The sequence below is a fragment of the Callithrix jacchus genome, chromosome 8 (genome assembly GCF_049354715.1).
Source record: "Callithrix jacchus isolate 240 chromosome 8, calJac240_pri, whole genome shotgun sequence".
Taxonomy (NCBI): Eukaryota; Metazoa; Chordata; class Mammalia; order Primates; family Cebidae; genus Callithrix; species Callithrix jacchus.
In genome coordinates this window covers 104,825,339-104,833,800 of record NC_133509.1, presented here as the reverse complement: position 1 = coordinate 104,833,800, position 8,462 = coordinate 104,825,339, and the positions used below count along the sequence as shown (strand labels likewise).

Below are 8,462 nucleotides of genomic sequence, written 5' to 3'. Positions count from 1 at the left end.
CCTTATCAAGGTGATAATGACCCAAATACCATTTGGGGACCTTCTGCACCAGCTGTCCAAGCTCAAGGGAATAAACTCGATGAGGAATTTGTGGTCCTTCTGTATCTACAAGACTATGTGATGGGCAACCAAGTGCAGGCTTCAAAAGTAAGAGAGCAGAGGAATAAAAGCAGTAAAACAGGGCTTAGCTCTCCCCTCCCTAAGTGTGATTAGTTGGGGAGTTTATTTCAAAATAAAAGTATGCATTTGCCTCATGGCATTGCCAAGCCTTAGATCAGCCCCAGTTAAGGGTTGGGAAGGGGGTCTCAGCCTCAAGATCATGAGGATGACAATGACCACAACAGCGATGGAATCCACTTTTTGATGTATATATACTTTGTGTCAAAAATCGCCATAAACACTTTTCAAACGTTATCTCAATTCACTCAGGAGTCCAATGAGGTAACAATCATTGTTACCTTCAGATGAGGAAACCGCAGTTCAGATGTGCTCAGTAATTATCCGCAGTTCCCCCTGCTGTGGGAGGGTACAGCCAAGAATATCTGGCTCCAAAGGCCCTGACCTTATCTCCTTAACTTCTCTCCTCGGAAAGGAGAGAAAGGTGACTCTTTTACAACGTGTTTATTATGGAGTAACTTGACCTGACAAATTTTTAGGTGCAGGTATTCTCTCCCTGTTAGGTGACAAGAAAGTTTTAGGTACAAGTATTCTCTTCCTGTTAGGTGATGAGAATGGGTTCCATCCCAGAACCTGTTCATTCAATAAATACTAATTGAGCATCTGCTATGTGTCAGGCACTGTTCTAAGTGCTGTGGATACAACAATGAACAAACAAGTTCCTGTTCTCATACACTCACAATGTTATAAGGAAGAGAGGTAACAAATCAACTCGTACGTCATAGGTCAGGGGGTGACATGTACCATAAGGAAAACTAAAGCAGGGTAGGGAGCTAGAGATGGGAGGGGAGGTTGCTATTTTGGATAGGGTGCTCAAGGAAGCCCACTCTGATGAGGTGGTATTCTAGCAGAGACCTAAAGGAGTAAGGGACATGCAACCATCTGGGAGAAGAACCAGGCAGAGGCAAATACAAGAGGCAAATACAAGGCAGTAAGCCTGAGCGCCAGCTTGGAAGCCAGACTTGCTCAGGCTTTCAGGGTCTCAAGCCTGCTTCTCCCTTTGCTAATTTGCAGGACTGTATTGTCCAGATTTTGCCATGAGGAAATCAGAATCTTCGATTCTGAAAGTTATTTTCCTCACTGGTTTCACAGAGAAAGGAAAAGGAAGTCACTTTTCTTGTGTTTACTGAACTGAGAGTATTTGTCCTTATGATGCTCTGAAAAGTCGGTATGTTAAAGTTGCAGTCTATGTGCCTCAAAGTCTATGCTCTTTCCACCACACCATGTGGGAGGGAACCATCTGATTTCACATTGAGGTAATTCCTTCCTTTTTTAAGAGCTCAGAGCACCTGGACACTAGAACCTGGAGTCCTCAGCCATCTCCCCATCAGACATTGGATGGGAGCTTCCCGTGTGCCCAGCTCATGTTGGGTACTGAGGGAATAGTGATAGCAAAGCAGGCACAGCTCTTCCTCCCAAGGTTGGCTCTGCCCACTCAGCAGGGCCAGTGGTGGGGCAGCTTCCAAGGCCTGTTTCATGCGCTCTCATTCCTCCTCCAGCCCCAGGCCAGGACCCAGAGGAATTCCTCCAGGCTCAGCTTTGGCAGAGGGAAAATGAATCCTGAGTCTCTGGTCCTCAGCACACATGGAGCTGTCAGCTGGGGTTCAGAGTCTGCTACCTGCCCCCTGTCATCTTCCACTCCGCAAAGTCCTCCAGCCAACAGGGGGCTGGTTTTCAAGCTGAACACTCCAGGTCTTGCCCATTGACTGAGATAGAGTGAATGAGGTAACTAAGTTCTTGCTACTTCCCAAGGAATGAAATTCAAGACACTCTCTAAGGTGGCCAGGAATCTAAGATGGGTTTGGGGATTCAGGCAAAGGTCTAGCCAGTTCTTTGATCCAAACAATATGCCTGACCAGAAGCCCACCCCACAGCCTGCCTCCAGAGGAAGTTAAACTCCATCGAGTGTTGCCAGGAAGCCAGCTCCAGTTCCCCCATAGTGGGGCATGACTTCCAAACCCAGTGGGTCAACAGATCCAGGGACAGCCAACAGATGAGACATAAGTCTGAAGGTCATCAACGCTTATTCTGAAACTGGCCTATCAGCCCACCACTTCCCCCCATTCTGGAAAACTAAGCAGGGTGGTTGGAAGTCAGACACGGAGGGATGGCAAAGGGGAGGAGTGGAAAATTGCAGCTGAAACCCACTTCCCCCAACCTTAAAGCTTCTCCTTCAGTGTCAACAAATATGCAACCAATTAATGTAATTGCAGAGTTATTTATGGTGCCCAGCAAAGTGCAGCTGGATCCTAAAAGACAAAGTTGGAAGGAGAGAAAAAAACTCTTTCTTGGCTTTTGCTGTGTGGTTTTGCTGGTCGGGGAGGGGGAGGGGAGGGGCTCCTTTTCTTTCAGATGTTTCAGTCAACTTGTGGTATCCATGTGTCTGGTGGTCATGGCCCCTTCCAGGCAGTTTGCAGGTGTTCCTGCCTGGGCAGGGAGAAAAAAAGGGGGCAGCTAGAGGAAAAAAGCTAAAGGTCTTCTGATTTCAAACTGTGATCTGACATGGAAGACTTTTTCAAGGTTCCCCACTCTGACTGCACCCCTGTCTTAATCCTCTGGCACTGACCCCTTCCATAACAACCACCACCAAAAATTGCACAGGAGACCCTTTTCTCATAGCTGTTATGTGATTGTCTGGGATGACAGCTGTGTTGCCACTCAGCGCCCTGCTCAAGACAGGTTTTAATTAGAGTTATTGAGGGGTTTGAATTGGCACAATTAGGGCCAGCATTAATGGGGTTTCCATGTGTTCTTTTGAACAGTTTGGCCCTATTTTTTGTCCCAGGGCAGGAAGGGGTTGCAGCTAATGAATTTGGAGAGTGCAGATTATCTCAGCAAAAGGAGGGCAAACGTAAACCACCCAGGGGAAGGGGAGACACTCAAAGGGAGGAAATTAAAAGAAAGCAGTTACACGTGGTGGAAGCACAAACAGATTCACACACATGCTTATTTCCATGTCTTCCTTTTTCAAAATGGTCCTTTTCGAAGGAAGTTGTGGCTACCAAATATGTATCATTGGCTAAGAGGGGAAGCAGGAAAGATATGTATGCTACACCAAACTAAACTGAGGCTGTGTGCATGCACGTATGTTTCTAAGCTTACCCCCCAAAAGCTTATGGGCATATTAAAGGAAGAGAGAGATGAGACGAACTTCAGTTACCAAAAGTCCTACTCCCTCATCCTCTGAGATGCTGACTGCCTTTTACTGTCCCAATTTCCTGTTTCCTTTCTTTCCAGATGTCTGTTCCTCTCTTTGAGCTCCTCAAGCCCTTATCCTCTGTCTTCTCTTGAGAGGGCTCAATTTTAAAAGATAAGCCCCATCCCCAAGTCTCTGAGCCCTCCACCTATGAGCATGTTCAATAAACCTCAGTCCAGGACAGTGCTGGGGACAGGCCTGAAGTCCAGTAGGCCCTGATGCCGCTAACTTCCCTGTAGGCCCGACACGCTTCCAAGATGTACCTTAGGTAAAAGTCATTGCCAGTAAAAAGTCACCTGGGGAGGAAGAAGGCCAGAATTAGAAAAACAAATACAATGGAGCCCAGTTATAAATCAACTCTGTCTAAGTGAGGAGGAGGCAGCTGAACTGAAACGGGCCTCTGTTCAGTGTGGCCCCAGAGCCTAGGGCTGGCTTTTGGGTGGCCTCTGAACTTTGGGGACTGGGGAGTGGAACCATTCCATAAGCCAAAGCAGTAGCAGGCCTCAGTATGCTGCAGAGGTAGAAGCAGGATTGTGCACAAGTTGCAGCCAAAAATGAGGATCAGGTGAAGCCCCTCCCCTGCATTTCGGGCCAGTGGTGGGCCAGCTGCCTGCAACAAAGTCCTCTCCCTACTCATTTCTAGATGAGGCTCCTGCTCCGTTTTTGCACAGGTGACATCCCCTTCCTTCACCAGCTGCTTTCCCCGATATTTTAGCTCTTCCAGGGGCCAAGGCTACTCTTGCTATCTGGCAAATGAATGGATGGGGGTGGGGGGGCAGGGTTTCAGCTCACCTCTGTGGGACAGTCTTGGCAGAGAGAAACGGGAAGCACAGTTGAAGGAACTAGGACCACTTCCAACCCAATGAGGCCCAAGATATGTAGACAGACAGACACCCAATTTAAAATGTCTCAAGCGCTCCACAGACCTTCGGGTGCTGGTACACAGAGGTCAACCTTGTCTGATGCAGCCAACTCTTCTCCTGCCACCACCCTCATGAACCACATGTGGCTGAACTTTAAGAATCCCACGTGGCCAGTCAATTGGTTTTCCCAAAAGATGAAATTCCTGAACCTAGCGAAGATAAGCATGCCAGCTCATGTAGCATGACAGGGTTGCTTTAAAACAGTGGTTCCAACAGAGGGCAAATTGCTCCCCAGGGGACGTTTGGCAATCTCTGGCCACATTTTTGGTGATGCCATCTGGAGGATAGCACCACAAGCTACAAACATCCCACAAGGCACAGGACAGGCCCCACAACAAAGAATTATCCAGGCTAAAATGTCAATAGTGCGAAGGTTTCAAAACGCTGCTTTAAATTTAAACAGACCTGGACTCAAATTCCAGCTCTACCACTTCCTAGCTGTGTGATTTTAGTGGGCTAGTAATCTAAGTCCTGGTCTCCACAGCTGTAAACCCGGGATGGTAAACCCCTCATTCATAGTTAAAGCAACTCACTGGAGGGGTCAAGAAATAGTAATCTTTCCTTTTTTTTTTTTTTTTTTTAACTTAAAAGAATGTTCTGGGCTCTCTTTACTAGCATCAGTAAAAGGATGTGGCATTTGGGTAATCACTAATGAAGTCTTCCAGCCCTGAAATTGCCCTTTGCTCTTGTGGCTGTCACCTGTCTCCTCACACAGAAACTAGAAGGCTGCGCGCTGAGCCTTTTTTGGGAGAAGCCTCCAGGACACCTTCTATTCTAAGTCACCGCAGCCTCCGCGCCGCCTGCGGCCAGCTGCACTGTGGTCCCTGGCTGTGCCCCCAGAGACCCAGCCCTGGCGGGGCGGCAGCGGAGGGGCCGTCTGGTTTCCGGTGGAAGTGGGCTTGAGTTCGGCCTTTTCTTTTGAACCGTGCAGCAGCCAAACGTCAATTAGCCGAGCCCTGAAAAATGAGTGAGCTCTGCGCTCTCCCGGAGGAGGGCAGGGCGCTTCGGGCCGGCCTGGGGTTGCTGCCGCGTTCTCCCTATTGTGCCGCCAACAAGAGCGTTTTATTGAAAAGAGCTGAGTGCATCTAATGCAGTTATCCATGTCCGCCCCATCGCGCCGTGGGCTGGGGGCGAGGCACGCAGCTGCAGCCGCCTCACACGCTCGCAACAAAGGAGCGCGCCGTGGAGAATTTGCTCCTCTTTGAACGGTTCATCTGGTTTCCATTTTTGAACGGTTCCCCAACCTTCCCTTCCACCCAACCCCCACCCCACCTTCACCCCCTCCTTTCTCCGCTTTGCTCTACCTGTGCCCTTTGGGGGAAGGTGCCCTTTGGGGGAAGGTGCCCCTTGGGGGACGGCGCCCCACGCCCCCCACACGGTCACCCCCTTACGTGTATTGGAAGCATAGGTGTCGCCCCTACACCCAGCAGAGCCCCACGTCCGAGCCCAGGGCCCGCTGGACAAACACACCTGGCTTCATAGCCAGCCTGAACCGCATTCCCAGGCCTGGGGCTCAGTTTCCCCATCGTTAAAGCGCCGTGGTTGCATGCCACCTGATTGCCTTTCAACTTCAGTGGTCTGTGAGTCAACGAACTGATTTGTAAAGCATGTGGCAAGTACATAATAGGATAATTGAGAACATTTTAACTGCCTTTAATTTTGCTGGAGATAACCACCATCAACTTTCTATTTTCTTCTAGTTGTTTTCTCTGTATAAGAAGTCATATGCAAAATTATTGTTGAATTAGAATTGGGTTATGTATACAGTTTTATCTCTTGCTTTTAGTTATATCTGGAGGCATTATCCTATGCTAAGAGTTTCTGAAAATATGCGATTCTTAATTTATCTGCCAAATATGCCATCATGGGCTCATACCATAATTAATTTAACTGGTTCCCCCACTGTTGGACATTCAGGTTGTTTTCCTGTTTGCTTGGATGGTGGTGGTGGTTTTTACCCCACTATTATAAATTACAAGGCCATTTTTAAAAGTAGAATCCTCAAGTGGCTTCCCAAGTTGACAGCTGGATCTAAACCCCTGCCCCACTATAAATCAAAGGCATAAGGGAAGCACTTCCACCTTTTCTGAGGGCTGGCATGAGGGGAAAGGTCATCACTGGCCTCCTCCTCCCCTGCCTGACACCTCCAGGCACCTGCAAATTGGAAATTCACATTTGAATCGTGGCCCCTGTAAATTATGGCCTTGGGCAAATTGTATAACCCTCAGTGCCCTCAGCTACACAATGAAGATACAATCACGCCGACCTCAGAAGGCTCGTGTGAGAACTAAATGAAACAAGATCTGCAATGTGCTGAGCATGTGAGGACACAACTGCCTGGCTGTCCCCACTCGCTCACTGTGCGACCTTGGGCAAGTTTCCTAGTCCCTCTGTGCCTCGGTTTCCCCACCTATACAATGAGGAGTTGTGAGGATTAAATGAAGTAATACATTCAAAGTACAAAAACCTGTGCCTGGCACATACTAAGAATTCAGTAAATTTAGCTATCATTACTGTGCACCTGCCTGCCCTGCTTGTGAAGAGTAAGGTCAGCTCCCCACTCCAACTAGTTTTCTCTTTAATCCCCACAACTAGTTCATTCCAAAACCTGTCAGCACAGGTTCTCCTTCCAACCTCAGATCCAGCTCCACTGGAGGAGTCCTAAGCCCCAGAAAGCAGGATCCCAGATGAGACACTGACCTCGAGCAAAAAGCCCAGGCCCCAAAGAGATCCTCAGAGAGCACCCTAAGCCCCCTCCATACCCCCAGCCTCTGCTTCTGGTATTGGCAGTCTCCCTGGCTCAGAGAAAGGGACTGGGTGGGAGTGAGGGGGCTGCCTTGTCATGGGTTTTGATCTCCTCTCTCAGGACTTTCTGTTCATGTGTCCAAATAAGAATAGCATCAATAGCAACGGCCACCATTGATTGAGCCCCAGATGTCAGACCCTGCAAAGTATTATGATGGCATCTGTGAATTACCAACCCATTGTACAACAGAGGATGGAGACGGACCTCAGAACGATCAAACAACTTTCCCAAAACAGTGGAGCAGAGATTTGACCTCATGAGAGTCTGACCACAAACAAAGTCCTGTTCTTCCCAGGACACTACATGGCTCAGGTTCCTTTATCACTGAAATTGAAGTTGCAGAGTCACCTTTCCTGGTGTGTACGCCTTGAGAAACCTAAAAATGAGAGGGCGTTTGGGGTAACATTGCCAGTTAACTTTGAATTTCAGATAAACGACAAATAATTTTTTAGTGTACGTATATCCCCATGCAATATTTGAGACATCCTTATAATAAAAATTTTCATTAGTTATCTGAAATTCAGAGTTAACTGGGTGTCCTGTATCTTATCTGGCAACCCTAATTTAAAGGCTTCATTACTCCCCAGCAACCAGTTCAGCAGATCAGAGGTGCAGTCTTGGCTTCTGGGTTACATCACGATGACGTGATATTACCTAATCCCCTCCCATCTCTGCACCCCTGTCATAGCTCAGAGGTTAAGTGACTTGTCTAAGACTGGCCCTTGAATATACACTGGCCCAAGCCCCCAAGTCCCCTGATGCAGTGCCCAGCAAAGTGACCACCCCAGCCCCAGGGAGACCTGTGCTTTCCATTGTAAAATTCTCATTCAACTGCATTGACACAAGAAAAGTGTGGACAACATCTGAAAGTTTCAACAGATAATGCAACCTAAAGACTCTCAAGATTTGTTAAGAATCTTTTGGTTACACATGACAAAACCTTTGAACTAAACGAACTTAGACTAGAAAGAAATTGATAGCTCATGTCAACTGAAAAATCCAGATGACCACACTAATGAGGGTTTGTCAAAGGGACACAGGAGCCAACTGAAAGACCTCCCAATGCTCAAAGATGGAAGAAATTGACCAACAAAATAAAGCAGTATTGGATAATAACCCAAAGTATAAAATAAGTAGCCTGGAGTTCATACTTACATAAAATAAACAATTGAATAAATAAATGTGGGCGGAAGAGACAAATCTTCCATGCAGAGGAATTCCAAACAAGTTATGTAGATACTGCACCCTCAAGGGGAGGGAATGTAACTCCTACTCCTTAAGCATGGGCTGCACACAGTGACTTCCTTCCAAAAAGTACAGCATGGAGGCTGGGCACAGTGGCTCATGCCCATAATTCCAG

At 47.7% G+C, this 8,462-nt stretch overlaps 1 long non-coding RNA gene across 1 annotated transcript; it reads right to left on the bottom strand.

Annotated features, from left to right (window-relative positions):
* Positions 1 to 880: 880 nt before the first annotated feature.
* On the bottom strand, positions 881 to 5,292 carry LOC118145125 (uncharacterized). Its single transcript, XR_004730296.3, has 3 exons — positions 4,166 to 5,292; positions 3,543 to 3,669; positions 881 to 2,604 (listed from the first exon to the last, which is right to left on the bottom strand). It is a non-coding gene; the product is annotated as an uncharacterized LOC118145125 (long non-coding RNA).
* Between the last annotated feature and the right edge of the window lie 3,170 nt (positions 5,293 to 8,462).